Source organism: Cyprinus carpio, chromosome A12, assembly GCF_018340385.1.
Source record: "Cyprinus carpio isolate SPL01 chromosome A12, ASM1834038v1, whole genome shotgun sequence".
Lineage (NCBI taxonomy): Eukaryota > Metazoa > Chordata > Actinopteri > Cypriniformes > Cyprinidae > Cyprinus > Cyprinus carpio.
Window position 1 is genome coordinate 12,732,139 of NC_056583.1, and position 22,368 is coordinate 12,754,506.

The 22,368-nt window shown below is 36.8% G+C and overlaps 1 protein-coding gene across 3 annotated transcripts in view; it reads right to left on the bottom strand.

Annotated features, from left to right (window-relative positions):
* LOC109109548 (MAGUK p55 subfamily member 7) overlaps nucleotides 1–21,578 on the bottom strand; it is a 105,826-nt gene extending 84,248 nt beyond the window's left edge. For 2 of the 3 annotated variants that reach the window (XM_042767602.1, XM_042767603.1), the window contains exon 1: nucleotides 21,351–21,578. The gene's annotated coding sequence lies outside the window, so the exon portion shown is untranslated. The remainder of the gene's footprint in view (nucleotides 1–21,350) is intronic. The other variant, XM_042767601.1, reaches the window with a different exon arrangement.
* Nucleotides 21,579–22,368: the final 790 nt, after the last annotated feature.

Genomic DNA, 22,368 nt, shown 5'->3' on the forward strand with positions numbered 1-22,368 from the left:
TAAAATGATTTTAACCTAAAATATTTCTATATGCTCCTATCACATTTTTAGAACAGAAGCAAAACTGTTATTAGAGCTGGGCAGTATAACAGTATATATCATGATGACTATAATATGCCCACTGTTAAGAGAATTTATTATTTATTTCACTGTTGGTAAATATGTCTTCATAGCACAGAACTAAAAGTTACTGACACTTAATAGTGATCAAGAAACATGCATGAATGAAAAAAAAAAAAAAAAAAGGGGTAGCTATGCTTGGTGTTAAATAGAGTTATTAAAAGACAATGATCAATGAAAAAGTGCGTATACTTGCGTACCTGTGAACCATGCGCACAGAGAGCTGCCACTCTCAGACAGCATACAATCATGAATTCAGTTCTCTTTAGATTCTTATTGTGCTTTAATGGTCAAATACACACACTATTATGTAAAAATTCCCATCGTGAAAAAAAAAAAAAATGGAAAAAAAAAAAAACACGTACCATAACTTGCCACTGGATAGGTGTATGTCATTTCAGGTGATTAGTACAAAGCCATCAGACATTGATATCTACCTTTTTAGAGAGCAGTTCTTAGATTGGCTTTTTCAGCAGTACTTGATATAGAACAAACATTAGTGCATCTGAACTAAAGCCAGTAGCTGTTTATAGAAACACCAAAACTAGAGTCTGGTTGCAAGTGTATGTGTGAGAGAAGGAGATACCCAATACAGAAACAACAACATACAGTTTCCAAATAACTGGGCAATATCAGACAAGATGTATGGTGACTAGTCACATCATCTTAGCTGAAAAATTACACACAGAGTAAAGAAAAGAGGTTCATTCATAAGTCAACAAGCAACCCAATAATAAGGTTGGTGACATCACAGCAGACAAATTGTTGCTTCACAGGCTGAACTGTTTCAATGAAATGCTACACACTTTTATTCTTCCTCAGAATAACAAACCTTATAATTCATTGGCAATAAGACATGTACTACGAATTAGGACTGGGTAAAAAATATTGATTTCTCGATTTTAATCGATTCTCATTTTTATGAAACAGAATGAAATAGATTATGAAATAGATTAATCTCGCCTGTCAGATAATGAAGGGAACATTGTAGTGCGCCTCCCATCCAATAAATTGCAATAGGCTTTGTGATTTGTTACTTTTGATATGAAACAAAGTCTCAATTCCAATTCTGTCCATTTTATTACAATATTCAAATATCAAATGCCATTTTGGCACTGTCTAATGTGTTGTGACAGATCGCTGTAGCATCTCAGTTAGAATCAGCAAAACTGATAATCTCCTCCAATTTAATAGCAGTAACAGCATGAAATAAACATGAATGAACATCCGAAGGTATGTTACAAGAAAGAGTACAACTTATCGAAATCTGTATCCTGTCTCATGTTATCACTCAATTAGTGTTTCAAACATTGAAAAGACGACATTAGCTTGTAAACAATGGGTCACGTAACGTCACATTCACCACAGAAAAACATATTCGGTGACCTTGAACTCCTTAGTCAGCTAGAAAGAAAATTTTACTTTAGAGAGGACCATATATATATATATATATATATATATATATATATATATATATATATATATATATATATATATATATATATATATAGTATATATATATTGTTTATGTTTGAATTAATCTGTCAAGTTTTTGTGACAACCACCATTTAAATGTTTATATAAATGTCTATATAGTCCTAAATGTAGCCTATATTTTAAGTGTTTGTATACAAATTAGCAAATTTCAACCTTCCATACTACTGACTCTCAGGTATATTTTACAGCATTAGTTGAGAGATTTTTTTTCCCCTTGAGAAAATTTGCCATGACCTGTAACTGATAATATATATCCAAAAATAACCGATATTGAATCAAATCAAAAGCCTGTGAATTAGGGCTGTGCGATTAATCGAAATCAAATCACAATCGCGTTTTGAGACGTTGCAGTTTTGCTAATCGCAAAGCCTGCGATGTGGATGCAATATTTCTCTGTTCCAGAGCACATGCCTTACTGCCAGCCTTGAGTGGCAGCCTTACTAACCAATAGAGTGAGCGCACCTCCGTTCTCCCCGATCAGGTCTGCTCTAGCCAACTGCGTAAACACCCACCATTTAAAAAAAAAAAAAAAAAAAACGAAAGCGGGAGAGAGAGAGAGAGAGAGAGAGAGAGAGAGAGAGAGAGAGAGAGAGAGAGAGATAGAGTGGGATAGAGTGGGATAGAGTGGGATAGAATAGGATAAAGAGAAAGAGAAAGAGAAAGAGAAAGAGAAAAAAGAGAAAGAGAAAGAGAGAGAAAGAAGAAAGAGAGAAAGAGAAAGCGAGGAAAGAGAAAGAGAAAGAGAAAGAGAAAAGAGAAAGAGAAAGAATGAATAAGCAGAGAGAGAGAGAGAGTGTGTGTGTGTGTGTGTGTGTGTGTGTGTGTTCTATAGGCTTTCTAACTTTGCTGTGCTCAACGATGCACTGGTCTGAAAGAAGGACGCAAGTTAGTTTCAGAACCTCTGCAGGCTTAAACTGGATCTCAGTACTCATGTGCCATGGGAAAAGCCCACAATAGCTCAGAACACATAAATGAGGTCAAAACAGCTACACAACCACTCTGACTCTGTAAACCGGGACAGCGGTCTACAGTAGTGCGCTCTTATAAGGTGACTGTTTGACAGCCTCATTGTCTAAACCATGAGAAAGACAGAAAGAGAGCAATAGGTGTGTGTGTTAGCCCCCCCTTTTTTTATAATTGTCTCCTTTGTCTCAGAGAAGTTTAAACAAAGCGATCACTGGCTGCAGGGAGTTTCAGAGCCACTGTCTCTTTTTTTGAATGAGAACTACTCACCCAAATCTGAGTGGAAGAGAGTAATATAATCAGAGCTTCTCTTCAGCTTCTCTTCAGCTTCTCTTCCTTTCCCTCCCTCATCATCCTCTCCTATCTGCATTCTCTCATTTATATCAATTTTGATCTGTTTTAGGATCTTACAAGTACAGCACTGCCTTCTAGCAATGTATCCTTGTCCCCTGTTTAGAGGGCCTGGCTTTCCTCACACCCATGATATCATTACACCACCATCACATTCATGTTCTCCTCTCATGTGCATGTGGGGTTTGGTGCAAATAAACCTCTAGACCACTTAAATAAACTCCATGTTCATAGGAAACAATTGAAATCAAACAACTGAATCCAGTGTAAAAACAACCTAAAACACCAAAAACCCAGATGAATTTGGCAAGGTATGTTACAATCAAGGCTGCTATGTTTACTACTGTAGGAGTGATGCCTTTACATGGTCAAAACAAGAAATGAGAGTAAGGGGAATACTAATCCTGTTTAGTGCAAAGGGATATTCAATACTCAGCATGCCCCATGTCTAGACTTCATAACTCAATGGAAAGCAAAGATATCACTCTGTGGAATTAGAATTACAGTTTACTCACAGCTTATTTGACATTGCTGGTTGTTGCTTCAAATCTCTTATCTGGGTTGAATCACTACAAGAATAGCCATAACTAAACTGAAAATAGGTGAAATAAGTAAAAACTAAGTAAGCTCAGAAATATTGTTAACTAGCAAAATAGTACAGAGAATATAACTTATTTTAAGGTTATTTTAAGCTATTTTAAATGTATGTTACAATTTTCTTTTTGTTTTAAAACGTATAACTTAGACAGAATAAAAATTTCTATTCATTTTCCACTGATTTACTGATTAGCATTAGCTGCTCCCAACACTGTCTGCCTGTGTTTTCTCTTTCGTGATCACAGTTCTGACTCAGAGGAAGCTCCTTCGCTCTTCATATGTCAATCATATTGTGTTCATAACCCGCCATGTCTCCGATGACGAGCGTGCATTACACTTCCAGAAAAACATTTCTAGGGATGAAACTTGAAGCTAATAAACAAATGATTATGGCAGTATGTGATTTGTATGTGATTTTCATGAGATTCTGCCTATTTTCATAACAATGCAGGGTGTTTACATAAGAAATGCCAAGAAGGTGTAGAGATTAACTTGATATAAAATGCTACAAATAACGTATTTCTGCAACATTAAATGGCCAAGACACTGATTAGATAACAATCAGGAGTTATTACAAACACTCAGTGGTTGTTTAAAGTGAGTTTTGAGTAAAAGCGGACTATACATTTTATAAGTTGTCTTATGTAGCATGATGCTACAGTGTGAATGAATGGTCACATAAGATGCGTTTTCTTTGATGCCTTGTCATAGCCAGTCACTGATTTAGGCACATAAAGCATGATGCATGCTTATTGGCTCACTGACTTTGATGAAATTAACCCCTGGTTTCGAAATTTGGTACAGAGCGACCAGACATTTTTCGATACGCAATGGTATCGAGGCAATTCAGTCGATGCCTAAAAAGTATTGAGCTCAATACCCAGCCCTAGTAAAGAGAGTGATATATGACAGTGCTTCAATGTTCCCTTAAAAGTCCCCTTCACACTAAGGTTAACTATAGCACAGAGGAATGTTAGATCACTGTCAGAATTATTCTTTTTTTATCCAACTGATGAATGCTAAAAAAAAAAAAAAAAATTGCCAGTCAGATTCAATCCTGCTTTAAAGAGCTTGAGCATTTTTAAACATGAAAACTGCAGTGCACACTTATAATAAACAGAACATTCTTGTGTGTTGACATGGATGCAATACAGATATTGTTATTACCTTTATAGTTATCGTATTTGGTGTGAACAGGCCTTAATGTTCATAAATTATGCCTTTTTTGCCTGTGCTGTTGTTACCTGAGACTTGAGTGTGTCCTGAAATTACCTCAGTACCCATGAGGCACCTATAAAGATAGATTTCCTGTGTTTGTGTGGCTGCATGTATTAATGACTGTAGTGGCTGTGACAAGATCAATCCCTGAGAACAGATATCCGACTGGGGAAACCCTGCCAGGCCTTTCCCTTGACCTCTCCACAAACCTGGGTTACCTGGTTACACAATCAGATGAAAGAATCCTTTACCTAACAACAGATAAACTTTGAATTAAAGATAATCAACATTCCAGTTGAAATGAAAGTGTAAGTCACTGTTTAGTTTAATAACTCATTTGTCCAGAAACCAAATTACAAACCTCAACACAGCCAGTGTGTGAAGTGTAAAATTACCATGACACAAAAAAAATCAGGAACGGTTTACAAAATAAAACATTAAAAAAAAAAAAAAAACACTCAGACAACCGGATCATTTATAATCTGGAATTATCCTGGAGGATTCACAAAAAGAAATTTAAATAGCTGCCAAAGACTAATCCAGACTGTCCAGACTGATCCAATCAGCTCTGCTCTCTCTAAAACCAGGAGTGGAATTAGCAGGATCAGTTAGTAAGGTGCTTACCAGGAAGTAATAAGCAGCTTGATGCTCCTCCCATGCTTACATCAGCAATAGCCATGGGTGTGAACTCGAGTCGCATGACTTGGACTTGACGTGGACTTGAGCCCCAAATTTGATGACTTGCGACTCGTCTCGACATAATTAAAAAAAGACTTGCGACTCGACTTAGACAGCAATGACTCGAGACTTGACTTGGACTTGAGCCCTGTGACTCGGAAAGACTTTATGGTCAGATCAGAGTTATCATCACTCTAGACCAGTGGTTTTCAAACCGGTCCTGCGAGCACCCCAGCACTGCACATTTTCTGTGTCTCCCTCATCTATCACACCTGATTCAACTCATCAGCTCATTAGTAGAGACTGCAAGACAGTCAGATATAGGGAGACACACAAAATGTGAGGTGCTGGGGTGCTTGCAGGACTGGTTTGAAAATCACTGCTCTAGACGCGTCTCTGCAGTGTGCTTGCGCTTGACTGGCAATAAGCCAGAGACTGCGTTCAGGGAGCGCTGGCTGGATATAAAGCCTAGGCTAGTATAAATTAATGGAGTAATAGCATTACTTATGACTTAAGAACGGAGATCAGAAAAAACAAATGATGATTCGTGTAGTGACCATCTCCGCTCGTAACAGTGCTGCCCTGTCCGTTTGATCGCCGGCCAGTGGAGCGGGCATGAGAAACGAGAGGTGCGGCCGCGATCACTGGTGCTCGCCTCATCATTACCATGACCGCTGCTGTTAAACGCTAAACATAATTCTCACTTTTTTTTGTATGGGCAAGCAGCAATAATGATCCATTCAAATAGAATTTGAAGTGTTTCTTTCACCAAGTGAGCATTGTATTTGTAACTAAAATAGCCTTTACCAACTAAATGTTTCTCCCTCTTCACCAGGCACTCACTTTTCATGGGGGGGGGGGGGGGGGGGGGTAAATGAATGCATTCATGTAAATCCAGTCTGTATAGTGCACATAGCCCCTTAATTTAGCAATCAACTATGCTTATTATAAACTTAACATACAACATTCAACAACACTTTAACATTTATGTACATATATTTGAGAATCTGAATATCAAATATTTTGCCTTTTTTTTCTATAAAATGATTTTGTCTGTTACTTGTAGTTATAAAAGATGTTAGCAAAACATTCTGAAATGACTGTTCATGAGTTTGTCTGCATCCATATATTGCATGTTTCCTCTCACACTTGTAAAGTGTGGTATGGTAGCAGTTATTTTTTCTTTAACAGAAAGCAGTTCTTTCTGTGTTTCCGCTCACATGTTTTTAAATCTGTTTCACTGAGGTTCCAAATAAAGGCTCAGTGGCTTTGATATAAAACCTAGAAGCATATATTCTCATGCACACATGCAAAGTCTGTTGAAGTTGTTATTTCTATGAAATTATTTTGTCTTTGCTATTCTGTCACTTAAAAAAAAAAAAAAAAAAAAATTTTTGCTTGTCCTATTTTGGCACAATCCCTAAATTGAACATGAGTAGTTTTACTAAGGGCACCCATCTCACATGAAATTGAACTGCTATGTCAAACCTATTCTGCCTGCATTCCTGATATAAATTACTATAAATTTGATATGGTTAATATACTGAGACACTAATTTGGGCAAAGAGCACTAATGACTTGTTTAAGATTTGAATCTTAAAGTTGAGGACTTGCAACTCAACTAGGACTTGCCTGTCTTGACTCAGGACTTGTGTCAAGACTTGAATGCAAAGATACAAGACTTACTTATGACTTGCAAAACAATGACTTGGTCCCACCTCTGGCAATAGCCAAAACATCAGAACATGACCGTTGGCTGAACGTCTGATGTAAAATTGGAAACACTTAGTTCCGAAGTGGTCATCTGATTGCTTGCATTCTACAGGATTTCCAGGAGACTTGTGTGTTGTTTTCTTTAACATTCCACCTGGAAACAAAGATGCCCTGACGCCAAACCCTCATGGAAGATGAAGCTGTTGTGTTTACAACAGTGAAAATGAGTGCTTATCAGGATCAAATAAACGCTGGATTTTCAAAAGTATGTGAAATTTGTAAAGTTTGCAGCATAGACTCTTTAAAATAAATCCAAGAGTTTTACACACAAGTCTGTTATTGTGGGGACATTTCCACACCTCTAAACATGATGCAGCACAAAACGGAACATGACTGGTTGCTTTATTTGTCGGTCATATGGCCTTTTGGGCAGTCCTTAGCCATTCAAAGCGTCCATGGTTCCCAGAACTTTCCTCCGTAAGTCTGAAGGTCTGGTTACGCGAAACTAATCAGAATGCTAACATTTTCTGAACAGAAATAAAAGACTATTATTAAAAAAAAAAAAAAAGTGCACATTTCCAGTGACTCTCAATACTTTCTATTAAAATTAATCCTATAGTGTCTGTCAGTCACAGACCAACACATACAAACACACCTGCAAACTATTGGGTATAAATGTCTACTTTAAAGCATCTTACTCTCTGAAAAGTTCAGTAAACAAACAAGCAAACAACCCGGCTCATTCAAATCCTAAACTGTATTCAAATGCATAACCAGACAACCATTAGTGGGCATGCGTCCAGTATTTCCAACCATTCTGTCCCATGATGTTTTCTCTGTGATTGTGCACCAGTCTGCATTTTAAATTATAATAGCAACAATAGTCAAAAATCTATTGTAAAAAAATCTATTGTATATTCGTAGACTTGTAGAAATAAGAGAATAAGCATAATGCTGTACTCTGTTTATGGTTACACTATAAAACATTGTCTAGCCACAAGTGAGCGCACATCAAGCAAACTAAAGAAATCCTTAAGAGTCCAGCTGAGAAATAGGCCACATGAAAGAACTAAATCTTCAAAATATGACTAAATTATGCAACTAAATGTCTGTTCAACATACAAAGCAATTATATCACTTTTTATATCAGGGGCATACCTATCATTTCAAAAGTGAGGCTGACAAATGTCAAATACAATAATACCTTTATTTATTTATTTATTCAATTATTTTTGTCTAATTGACAGGATTTATCTATCTCTTACATTTAAATACTCTTGTTAAAATACACTGCTGGACAATAACCAATAATTTGTGTTCTATAAAATTTTCTCCTATATTTTCCTAATGGCTATTTTATGATTTATTTATTTACTACAAACACTTTCCCCCTTTTTACCACAGAATAAGGAAGAAAATATTTAGATTGTATACTGTAATAAATTAAATGTCAATTAGCACTGCATTTTTCAGATACTTTATTACCTGGAAGTGACTTGAAAAACATGGACACAAACGATACATTATCGCAATCATACATTTATTGTCTTCACGTTTCATCAGTCAAAACGTTTCTGCTTTTTATTCAGCTTAGTTACTGGATGCCTATGTCCATCTTAGGGATTTCCTGGCACATCATAAGATATTGCTACTATGAGCCTTCTCTTACTATGAGTGCTCCGTAAATGTACACATCCCCTCATTTTGGATACAAATAAAACATCAGGTCATACATAGACTATATTTTCTCTTTGAATTTAAATCTAGATTTATTCACACTGGCCCCTGTCACCCATGTCCCCCATGTATTCTAAGCCCATGACTCGTTATAACACTTGGATTAATCTGTTCGATTCATATGGATTCGTTTTATGATGCCTTTATTAGTGGTCAACCAATATATTGCACCATGGCCGATATATCGGCTGATTTGTGTTTAAAAAAAATTAACATTTTTTAGGTTTGGAATGACAATAAGGTGAGGAAATAATTACTGAATTTTCATTTTTTAATGAACTAACCCTTTTAGAGTGTTTTATATTAGTAATAGTATAAAGATTATTTCATTAGTAATAATTTTTCTGACATAAATTAAATAACCAATAACATTAAACATGCATTTGTCAATCATGCATTATATATTTTTCATCATATATTTTAGTTCTAATTATTAAAAATTATATTCTATTATTAAAAAAAAAAAAATTGATTAACTGATGGCTTCCAGTAATATCACATATCTTCACGAAAATCTTTGTAATTTTGTTAAGAGGAGCTTATTGAATGTATGTATGTTTGTGTGTGCTTAAAGTCTGGAAGGTAAACTAAAAATTAAAAAAAAAAAAAAAAAAAAAAAAAAAAAAATTATTAATAAATTATTATTCTATTCTGTGTTATTGTTAAGCCCCACGAAAGGCACAAAAACATTATAAAGCACCAAAAAGTTTGTGCGCACTATATTTCAAGTATTCTGAAGCTGTTCCATAGTTCAATGTTATGTACAGATGAATATTTAAGTCATTAAATTCAAGTTCACATAAACTCTTCTTTCCGCTGCGGTTGTCTGTCATCCTCCATTCAGCAATCAAACTGCGTGTTGCATTCGGTTACTACAGTCAAAACGATGAAACTCTCTTCAAGAGCACACAGTTTTTGAAAAAAAGGTATCGTTGCATCCCTAGTGCTGATTCTATTGCCAATGTGTGCATAGAGGGTTGAAAGTATGATTTATACTAGTGAGCTGCACTGTTGTCAACTGTTTGCATAAGCAGCTAGCTTCCAAGGCAGCATCCTAACTGAATTGGAACCTAATAAGAGATCGATTTGGAACGCTCTAGGCAGCAACTCATGTAAATAGAGCTCTGCATGCAAAGTGCACAACTCGACTCACAACTGTTTTCAACAGGGTTTGTCATTAGCATGCAGCTAAGCCAACAAAGTGATATTAAGCATAAAAACACCCTGTGCACTGCACACAAATATTGGATAAAAATATCAGTATATATAAAAAAAAAAAAAAAAAAAAAGTAAAAAAAAATATATATAAAAAAAATAGTACATTTTAATTAGATATGGCTTTATTGATACTTCTCTGTAATGATTTACTTAATTTTTAATTGTATTAAAGATGCAATGCAGTCTAGAAAGCAGTCTAGAAAGCAGAATAATTATGTACATTTTGGAACAGCCTTTGAGTAAGGTGCACACCTAAGATGACAAAAAATGCTGCCTCCAGTACATAGGAAGCTTAGTGGGATTTTTAAGCAGTCCAAGACTGGAGGAAATTATGTTCTTCATATGCTTCGGTTTCATGGTACTGCAGTCTCAAGCACTTCATGTACTATAGGAATTATTATGGAAATATCTAAAGCTATTGGCTAGTACAAGTGTATCGATCATTATCGATACATTTGTTAACCAGAGACTCTGAAGACGTTATGGATTTGTGGACATTTTCAGCCAACAAACCATAAACGGCATCTAAAAACAGGGTGGTGGGATAAAACTAGTTTTAAATTACGCTGTGGCTTAACATTTGCAGCCTCTTCTTGGACCAGAGAGGAGCTATTTGTGCTCCCAGTCATGAAGGAAGCTCAAATATCACATAAATAAAGCATCACTCTTAATTATATTTTATGGAAGAGAAGGAGGAAAATGGCACAGACCAGATGATAAATTGCAAGTTATTTTAAAGCATTTTAGCTGCTTGTCGCCTTTTATTATAAGATTGCAATGCAACAAAAAGTGTCTCATCGAACCATATAAACTAATTCAGATTAATTAACTAATTAATCAAATAAAGCCACTGACACTGGAGTAGCAAGCTAACGAGAAATTTCCAATCATTTTGGACTCCTAATGAAATTGAATGAACAATGGTAAATGGGACCACACCTTAACGCTGAAAAATCTCACAGGGAGAAGATGCATTTATGTGAGATTTCATATTTTACACAGTCATTATAAAAGATGTAGATTACATGTGGAAATGATGCAAAAAAAAAAAAAAATCAGTCAAAAGCTAAATCGCTTTGACATAAGTCATTGGTATGTCCACATTATTGAGCCTGAATGCCAAGACCACCCTCATAAAGCTTAATAATCCTGTAACACACACACCAACAATCCCTCACTTCCTCTCGCAGAGTCCATGCTCATTAATTCACAAACAAATACACAATGAATGAAGGCATCATGTGGAAAACAGTGAGAAATTTGGCAGCAGTAGACTAGGGTCTGTAGAAGTGTTTTTGGCATGGGAGCTTGGCTACTGTTGAACTCAAACCTGAGGTTTAGTGTGGGGGGTCTGGAGTGAGGCCCAGTGTTTTGAGTGAGATCTTAAAGGGCTGAGGCCACAGCCAAGAACCACTTCAGACAGCTGCTTATAATGAGAGGATTCTATGGAAATAGAATTGTTGCATAATTCCAAATAAATAGATGATGATCCACAAATAAACCTGCAAAAAAAAAAAAAAAAAAAAAAAAAAAAAAAAACATTCACAAATATCTTTGTCACCAACACAACTTAGCCTGGCATTCATTTATGAATTGCATCCTGTACATTTGTAGTTCGCTACATGCATTTGTGGATCACTTCCCGTACATTAGTTAATGTATTTCTGTGCATTTGTGGATTTCTGTGTGCATTTGTTGATTTTGAAACACTTCTAGTGTCAAGACACTGACAATCCACAAATGCATGGACTCCACCTACCATCTATCAAGCCAATCAGATCAGATCAACAGCCACACTACGCTGACCAATCGTAAGGAACTTTAAGGAACTGCATTCCATGGACACTTGAACAGTGCTGTTTGTGTGGTTTAAAAAATCCTGTTTGAATGCTTTATACACCATTAGATCCACATAGCTGCTCATATACTTAATTTAAACTGTTGTATTTACAATAATAATAATTATTATTATTTTTATTTGGTGGCCTTTATAATTCGGCTATCAAATTGCTTTGTTATTTCAGTTCAGCACCGCATTTCACACACATGAGGATTAGAGCCTATAGCGGGTGACGAAGTCTCCATCCACAAACAGACGTAGCCTACATCGTCTGCAGATATAAGGTATCTCATTGCACTTAAACAAGTAATCTGAACGGTCTATATATGTACAATATTTTAAACAAGCCCTCACTAACTGAGTTTAATGCCACAGTTATGTTAGAATGCATCATTTGTTTCTGTTGGGTTTGCTTTATGTTGTTTATGTGGTGGTTTGTCAGGAGCGCTGTATGACTGATGCATCCATTCAATTGAACTTTACTCCAAATATATGAACTTACCTGTTTTAAAATACTTTATATTTTTTATGTTTGACTTTTTGTTTTATGTTTAATGTTTAATTTTTGGTTTTTGGTGTTATATGATATTTATTTTTGATTTTGACTGTTTTTTGATTTTGTTGAACATTTAGACTGATAACTTCCGTGCCCAATGTGGCAAATTTGTCACAGGACGCGTGGTATGACAGTTGTGTCCAACTATATATGAACTAGCCGTTTTAAATACAGTATTCTTATATTTAACGTTAGTTTATCAGTATGTTTGATTGAAAGTATATTTTTTCGATTATTGGTGATTCCATATGCTCAGTCTCACGCACCTGCGCGGTTTAAAACACCAAATAGTTATGCTATGACAAGTACAGAGAATCTCTCTCCGTTGTGAAAGCAAAACTACTTTGTTTGGCCTTCCAAAAGAGGACACAACTAGAAATCTGTGGTTAAGTTGTATTTACAACACTGTTCCAGAACAGTTCAACCCAAATATTCAGATGCGCGCAGCGCATTTTATGGAGGACTGTTTCCTGAACCTGCAGAGTAGCTAACAATGCGTCTGTGCACAAAGGCTGTTTCTATAAAGTGGGGCAGTTCCAACTTTGAAAGGACAGTCTGGCACTTCTGACACACAGCCTGCAAGTACGTTTTTTTTTTATTTAAAGAATTTGCCACTGACGATTCAAACGCGAGTTTTTGAGCAGTGTAGAGTAGCGCTTGTTTCAGTGTAGAGTACCGCTTGTCATTTCTCCTATTGCAAATGCAGATATGGTTTTATGTTTACGCGGCACGATACGCAACGCAAAGTCTAAAAAGACAGTATCATTATAATCAGTAATTATGTCCCCAATGGATGCAACAAATGCTTTGTTTGTAATGGGTTTTACTGGTTTTGTTTCGTTGCGCCAGGACTTGGCATCACTGTAAGGTAAGGGGCATAACATTTCCGTCACATGCTTGAGGAATTCGGCCAATCACAATGCACTAGATAGCTGGTCAGTTTTCTCCAAAGTCACTCCTTCTGCAAAGGGCAGTCTGGCCAACTGACCCAGTGCATTGTGATTGGCTGAACACCGCAAGCACTCGTCAGAAATGTAATGCCACTTTCCATAATCGCGAGCTTCATCTTTCAAAATAAATGTAATGACAGTTAATAATGTCCTTAGTTTTACCATCAGTTCGAGCTCGAAAGGGGAACAAAGTCGCGTGACAGACACAGTGATGAAGCTCCTATGTGTTTGCAGTACACAAGCCACGGACGGTTAAGACAGCTGTACTGTGTGACCCTGTCTCTCTCTCACACGCACGCACGCACGCACGCACATGCACACACAAAACAAATACTTAAACCAATAACAAAACATACTTACAGTAGCTGATTCAGAAGCGCCAGACTGTCGCAGCAAAGTCAGAGGTAGCAAAGTCAAAGTACCTCCACTCCTAGGTTCACGAAACGGTCGTCCATAAAATGCGTAAGTAATCTTAAAGATTCCTAAATGCATCTACTTTCGGAAGGCCAAATAAACTGCTCTTGCTTTCGCCTAAATACACACAACATCTCCCTGACATGGCTGCTTCGACACTAACTGCAGTTACTGAGACCACGCCTTCTTTCTTTTTGTGAACATTTGGGCGGCATTACGCAAATATTTCCACAGTGACGTAGACATGTGGGGCCGTATTTGAATGAGCCGTTGTAGGGGGGTGTGGCAAAGTCTACACTTTGATAAAGAATATCTCTTTGGATTTGAGACTTTGGTCTTTGCAACTTTACAGATATTCTTCATGCACCAAGAGCTCGCAACACTCCAAAGAGAAAGGAAAAATTGAAAATCGCATCATATGACCCCTTTAAACCCATTACATAATCTTGCATGTTTATCATGAGGTTGAATCAAGTTATTTATTCGTCAGTTACTTATTGCCACTTTTCTTTCCATCTTGAATAACATGACGCTTCCATAGCGTGGTTGTATCCAGGATAGCGTTGTTTCCTGTGATTTAAAGCTTGGTTCTCTGGCATTTTCAAAGGCACGTAAAATATAACACTGTGGCTTGGCTTACAGTCTAATTGTGTAACAAATTCCAATATTAAACATCTTTTTTCTGTATTTTCATGGCCTTTACATTTCCTATTTGAGCCAATGCAGATGAATGAAGTTATTTCAGGATCAGACCGCCCTGAATGTAAAACAAAATGTGACTGGTTATAGCGAGAACGTGCTTTGATTGGTCAGCGAAGTGTGGCTGTTATCTGATTGGCTTGAGTAGACGGTTGTGTGGATGCATGCAGCGATCTACAAATGCACAGGACACAATTCACAAATGAATGCCAGGCAATGTGCTTGTGAAATAAAAAGATATTTGTGAATATGTTTTTTATTTGCAAACCTCATTTTATTTATTGAATCTCTTTAATTGCACAAAATTCTATGCAGGCGCATACACAAAAGATGCAAGACACACACTTGACAGCATGTCTAAAGATTCAAAACATGAAAAGAACCAGCAGACCACAGACATGGATGAGAAGAATAAGACACCATTTGAAATGTTGCCATTATTAATGCTAGGATTCCGAATGGAGCGCAAAAGCAGCTTGCAAAACTTTAGTTGTGCAGGGCTAATTGTTGCAGAGGAGAAGACAGAAGAAGGTAAAAGTACAGACAGGACTACAAGACATTACTAACAATCATAGAAAAACAGTCACAAAATACATTCAAAATGAAAGCATTCATGCATGATGTGCTGGTTTTACATGCACCACTTATGCATCACACTTTTCAAGTTAATTCAACTTGAAGCAATTCTAACATCCACAGGATCTACCAAGTAAATGCAGCTGCTGAGTTTAGCTCCAATCAGCTCCAACACACTCGCTTGGAAGTCTCTAGTCTCTAGAAGTCTTTGATTAGCTTGATTCAGGTGTGTTTAATGAGGGTTAGAGCTAAACTCTGCAGGACAGTAATCCTCCAGGGACACATCTGGAGACCCATGACATAAAACTGGTCTGCCTATAGTGTTTACCTTCATGTAGTCTACTCTTCAGGACAATGGTAACCGCAAAAACTTCAACAACAGAAACTTTTAAATGTCAAACATCACAACATTAAACACTATCTGTCTGTCACTTCACAAAAAAAAAAAAAAAAAAAAAAAAAGAAAGCAAAATAACACTTATGTTCAACATTTATTATTTTTCAGTCTTAAGGTAAGCATGTTGGGAACTAGAAATTGACTGCCCAATATCCAAATGTAACAAGACAATTTTATCACGTTACTAAAACTTCATTTAGTATAAGAAAACCAATTATTGCAGAAATGTGAGTTTACATTGCATGCAGTACTAATGATCAACACTATTAATTATGGTCAACAGAACTCAAAGAAAATGTTGGCAATTTAAACGTTTTTATTAAATGAATTAATTTGAATTTTCAAATTGCAGCCATGCATTAAATCTCCTGAATTATTTTTTAAAGGAGGGGTACAATGCTGTTTCATGCATTCATAGTTGTTTACCCTGTTAAAGAGTTGGATTCTCATGTTAAGCATGGACAAAGTTTCGTATGCAAAGTATTTCTGTGCTAAAAATTGTACTTCCGGGTTTGTACAAGTTTCGGAGAGTTTATTTCGATCGTGGCTCTTCATGACGTAGACGAGGGTGGAACTCCTTATATGGGAACTTCTCCCAGAAAAACGTGCTCGTACATGCATCGACCAGAGCGAGAGCAGGATCGCGCTCATCAACGAGCTTCACCCAGCGGCAGCGCTGCACGTGACTCACTCTGGAAGAATGTTTCCCAAGAAGTGTGTTTTTGGTTGTAAGGTAAAGATAACTTGCAGCTTCCAAAAGAACCCAGCATTATGTAAACAGTGGATGCAGTTTGTTTTTCCTGGGCAGCAACGGAGTTTCACAAGTGTGTTTGTTGACAAACGTTTTATAAACAAGGCCCAGTTCGACGCTGTATTTGCACATCGTTTGATACTGAAAGATGGAGCGGTCCCAGCTATAAAAGATCACGGTCATGATTCAGAACTGCAGACGGTAAGTGAAACGGCATCAAATGTCTGTTTTGTTGGCATTCGGCGATCAAGTGCTCGTCACTCTTTAGCTCCGCCCACGGCACACCTCCAGGAGCTCAGCATTTTCCGGAGAGAATCGTAAAGCTGTATCTTTCTTTTATAAATATGATAAAACTAAAGACTTTTTGGAGATATGATATACTCTATAAGTACTCAAATTTAACATGAGATTGGGTGAAACTGTGTGTGTTACGCCCCCTTTAAGAGTTTGTCTAGGGATAATTCCTCCAAAAATGAAAACTCAAATGTCTTCACTTACTTGCAATCATGTCATTCAAAAACTATGACTTCTGCAGAACACAAAAGATATTTTGAATAATATTTTAAAGATTTGGAAAATGTATTTCATTTATGTTCCGCAGAAGAAAGTCATACAGTTTTGGAATCACATGAGTAAATAAATGACAGAATGTTTGTTTTTGGTTGAACTATTCCATACTATAGACCCAAATGGAGGTTTACAGAGTGACTGGGTTATTTTAATCTCGTTCCTCCATTCTTCACCATGATATCACTGAATTATTAAAAGTAGTGCTGAGCAGAGATGAGGTTGGTTACAATGCATGAAACAGTCCATGGGAAAACTCTCATCAATAAAACAAACTGGGATACAAACACATGTGACATCTCCGGCCATTTGTTACACAAGCTTATCCCAACATACTAAGCTCTCCAAAACCTTCAACTTCCAGCAGAACGAAGTCTTGAACTAGATAATGTGTATCTAGCATCAGAGGCTTCACAATATGCTGCTATCCTTTTCAAGAGCTTATTGTACAAGTTGCATCAGCCTCCTTCATGTCTCAAAAAGCACCTTCTTTATAGCCTGCCTGGGCTCAGCTTTCACAGGAAGTGCTGAAGAGGCAGAGACCAGTCTGCAGTACAGAAGTACATATATCAAGTCAAGTTCTAGTGATGACCTTATGAGAGGTGAATTTTGCATTTATGCTGCCACTATTTTCTTGCTTCCAAAATGAGTTTGAGCTCACAGTGTTCAATCTGAAATGGCTATTAAACAGCAATGGCAGTGTAACATTTTCTGATCTGTAAGTATTAGTGTACAATGAATAACAGACACAGGATGGCCAGATGGGGAATAAGCAGCAGATCTGTGGTATAATGTACATATCAGCAGAACTGAACCACTGATTCAGATGCTCTACAGTCCAAAAGCAGCAGAGGTCTTTGAAATGAACACCTGAGCTTTGACACACTGCAAGATATAGTGATGACCATTGTATTATTGCTAACAGTGCTCTGCTGAGTATGACCTTCACACCACATTCTTCTAAACGGCTGAACTGGTCACTTACTTCCCTCCGAGTTAATAATGGGGAACCAAGGCCACCGCACTTATAATATTTAAAACTTGCTTTAATATAGCACCAAAATTCAGAGTATTAGACCATATTTTTTTTCAGGCACAGGAATTAAACAGGAGCTGACATCTAATTGTAGAAATAATGCATATACAAACAAAAATGGGGGAAAAAAAGAAATGTAATAGAGTTTTTTTTAAACTACAATAAAAAAAAGAAACTTTTTATAATACTGCATATTAAATATATTAACAAAAATAAAAAATGTACAATAAAAATCCATGACTAACAGGCCTGAAAAGACAAACACATTTGAAGGTTTTCTAGATTTTATATTTCTAGTTTTTACAGGAATATGCAAATGGTTAAACAATATTTTCACTTTTGTAAAGCTTACCAAAAAAGTTGGTTAATGTGAACTTGCCTGATATATAATAAATATACATTTATTATACATTTAAAAATAAGAAATATAATATAATTAGAAATGTATTGACTATATTTATATATTTTTAAAATACTGTATAATAATAGGAGTATATATTGCATATAAAAATACAATAAAAAATAAGTCACTTTTACAGGCCTGAAAAAAAAAAAAAAAAAAAAAAAAAAAAAAAAATAGCCCACTTAAATTCCTTGATATTTATGTTTTTCAAGACAATGGAAACTTTAAACACTTATTTTAATTTTTGTAAAAACAATATATAGTATATTTTATATATTTTAACTAGCATTTAAAGCGGATGCTTATTATTGTATTTGCTGCAGCTCAAAACTTCTCATATCACATTCCAAGACCTCTCTTCCCTCAGCTTCGACCTCACCATTACAGAAACAAAAGCACTGGAATGCCAGTAATGCCGGGCCACACACTGGATCAGCTAACACCCAGACATAAGACACCTGTTCTAGCACTGCAGTTCAGATGACCTCCTCCACAAACAGTTACCAGACTAATAAAACTTGCTACTACCACCAAGACTTCTGCCAGCAACATTTACTGCATCAATATGCAGTCCTTCCTCTCCTTCTCATCTTTTATTTTGCACAGAGTAGGTTGTCTGACAACCTCACCGAATTAGCTAGTGCTGTTTTTGATGCTCTGCCTCTAAAATCTGAGGAGCCACATGGTTACATCAAACCGTGCATGAGGGTGTATCATATTCAAGCCTTATTTTGATAGGAAATGTCTTCCTCATTGCCTCAATACTCCCTGCAGTTTCTTTGTAGTTGTGAAATTTACTAGGAATTTCTGAGTGAAAAGTGTTTCAGCTCTTTGGCAAACACATAGAATGTCAGCATTAGCAAGACATCTAAAACAGTTTGAGGGTATTTACACTTGGTCACTTCGAGCACCTTGAACAATCGGATTCCTATCGGAATGGTTATGTACGTTGAATTTATAAATTGACCACTAAAGTACATCTCTGCAAAAAGAATACAAATCCAATCTGCTGTTCCTGTGTGTATAAAAGTCAGACAAGGCAGCTACATTTTCTTTTGAACAGTTTATTCTGCTTGCATGTGGATTGCAGGTTTCTTAAATTTCCGTATGATAACATAACTATGTTTGAGAGACCTAAAGTTTATCTAACCTAAACAGCCAGATGCACTTACACTTGGCTGAGCCGCATCTTGTATGAATCTCAAACCACCACCTGATGTTTTCTATGCTCAAATGCATCTTGGAGGGCATTTAAACATGGTCATGATAGCTATACAATCAATAAAAATGCATTAAGCTACCAAGTGTAAATATTCCCTGAGTCTATGTTTGTATTAAAAGCCATGTGATCACAGTTTGATGATAACAGTGAGACCAGTTCAAGACACAAGCTTTGATTTAGACCCATAAACAGGTGATGAACTGTAATGATCTATTCACATCGCCTCAGTTTGACCCACCAGAAATTTCTTCTCCATTTCAAGTGGATGTGTTCAGTATTTCATATTTCACTATTCCTGGAGGACCTCCAAAGAATGCATTCCCTCCTGTCAGTCCACATTAGACATGGAATCCGAAGGGATAGGGAATTCTCTGCATTCTAAACTCAGAAAAGAGATACGCTAACTGATCTCTGAGGACTTTAGTTAAAGTCACATAACGCATTTACATGCACTCTAAAAGGTTACAGCCGGAATGATCAGGACATGGATTGTAACGTCAGCCTGTCAACTGACACTGTGAGACGACGAGTGAGAGTGAGTGTGTGTGTAAAGAGGTCAAGAAGAGGGGAGTCAGAGAGAGTGCAGACAGGGCACTTCTGAGCAGCGATATCTGACACAGCAGATTGCAGTTCTCAAACAAACCACTGTCTCCAGTGTTTCCCACAGGGCAGCAAGACTGTGAAAACTCAGCATCTGTTTGAACAAATGTTAGAGTGCGTTCATAGTCATTTCATTACTTGAATACTTTATGTGACTATTTCACATTTGCTCTGGGTCAGAGAATAAACTATCACACTGCTTTTTCTGCTTTTACATTTCAATGGGCTGTTGCGAAGGAAGATCCCAGAGGGCTGATCCTATGGAAGCCTCAAGGCCAAGTTATGAAAGCATGCCATGAAATGCATAATAAATTAATTCTGGTTTGCACCATTTCTCCATTTTGCCAAGAGACCTTATCAACTGATGTCGAGAAATGTTACAGACTACAGCATGCCAAATATTAACCTCATGATCAGGAATTGCACATATATGCAAGTGTATGTGTGATTTTGGTGTTTATGTAAATAAATTTAGAGAGGGAGAATGAAATTTCTGAACATTTTCAAAAAATATTAAATAAATACATATGCACATTTATAAAACAAAAAAAGAGAAAACTATGACACAATAGAGTCAAGTATTTGTAATGGATTCAATGTAAAATGTAAATAAACATGTAAATATTTAAAGTAACAACATGTGTTACATAATAGTTTATCTAACATAACGTTACCTAATTTGTCTCAACAAAAAAAGACACAGGACGTACAGTAGTTCTAGCAGAAACAGCGGAGACAGCACATGGCTTCAGGAGTACTGTCAACCCAGAAGCAACAGCACTAGGTGAAATTAAATAAACGATCTGATACACATTCGCTTTATTATACTTAATTGAGCATGTCAAGCCAACCCTAACAGTTGAGCACTTACGATGACTGATGAGTTTGCCCTGTTGCTCAAGGCGAACCCACCCGTTGATGCACTCTCTGATGAAATAAAGCCGATCGCTTCCATGCCTCAAGGATAGCAGGCTGGTTTCATTGTTTTGTTTGTCCAGTTCAGCTCGACGGTCGGGTGCACTTGACCCGGAGAACTCGCGCTGACAAGTGCACCCGACCGTTGGCTCGAGCAAAACAGGACCCACAAAAACAATGAAAGAAGTCAATACTCGAGTTTTCAAAAGAACTTCTTTTCACACTCCCGTCAAAGACTAAACATTTAAGATTTGTAGTCACGGTTATGTACAAACAACGCGGTAAATGTTTTGCTTGCGGTCCCTGAAGATAAATAAGTTGTTATTACTCACTCGGGCTGTGTGTATTGTGTTCGGGAAGTCCAGTAAGACGCCTTGGGCTTCTTGGGCAGGCACTTCGAGAAAAAAAGTTGCCTATACTTTCCTTTCAAAAGGCAAAAATGAAAAATTTGGAGTAAAATATCCCAGGCTTTGAGTAGCTCTTCGCGTCCAAACTGCTTTCCATTCCAGGCAAAACGCCTCGTTCAATGAGGCAGGCGAGCGGAAGTAATCTGTTTCTTGATTGGACAGTTAACTAAAGAAGGGCGGGATTAAAGTGTAATCCTAAAATATGATTGGCGGTCACATAATCAATCATATGCCACACCTGCCCTTATTCTATGAAATTATGTTTTATTATAAGGGGTCTACAGGGAGACGGTGCATACGTTAATAAATCATAATGACACTTTTGTTGTGAATAAATTGTTCTTTCCTAAGGGATCATTTCCAGGAATGAATAAATCGTTCCTTTCTGAGAGTTCAGACGACTGAACACCTGTCTTTCCTGTTCTAGAGCACATGACCGCCAGGTTTATTCTATTTGAATATGTTGCCTTTCTACCTCTAGTAGTTTGACTTGATCCGCCTCGACACGCTAGTCCTTGCTGTCTCGCTCATTGTTTTTCTTCTATGAGAAAATTTATATCACAGACTGGTTTGACAAGTTTGAAATTGGGCAATGCTTCATGGCTGCAAACGTTCAGTTGATCTGTTAAGAACAAAGAGCTATTGAAATTTTATAGGCAATTGTGAGTTAGAAAGAAAGAAAGAGAAAAAAAAGACATCAAACACTCAAACATAGGCTAATACACAATGTCGATTTAACACTTGAGTAATTAGGAAACAACGTAACAGCATTACATTAAGAACTATTACTACAGCACCCCCTGGTGGTTGACGTATAAGATTAAAACATTTGCACTAAGAACTGCACGGTATTTTTTGACAGTTATGTTTGGTGAGTGGTCATTTCTACCTGTCCTTCATAATATAATTCAGGTTCAACCATTAAATTATATAGAAATCAAAT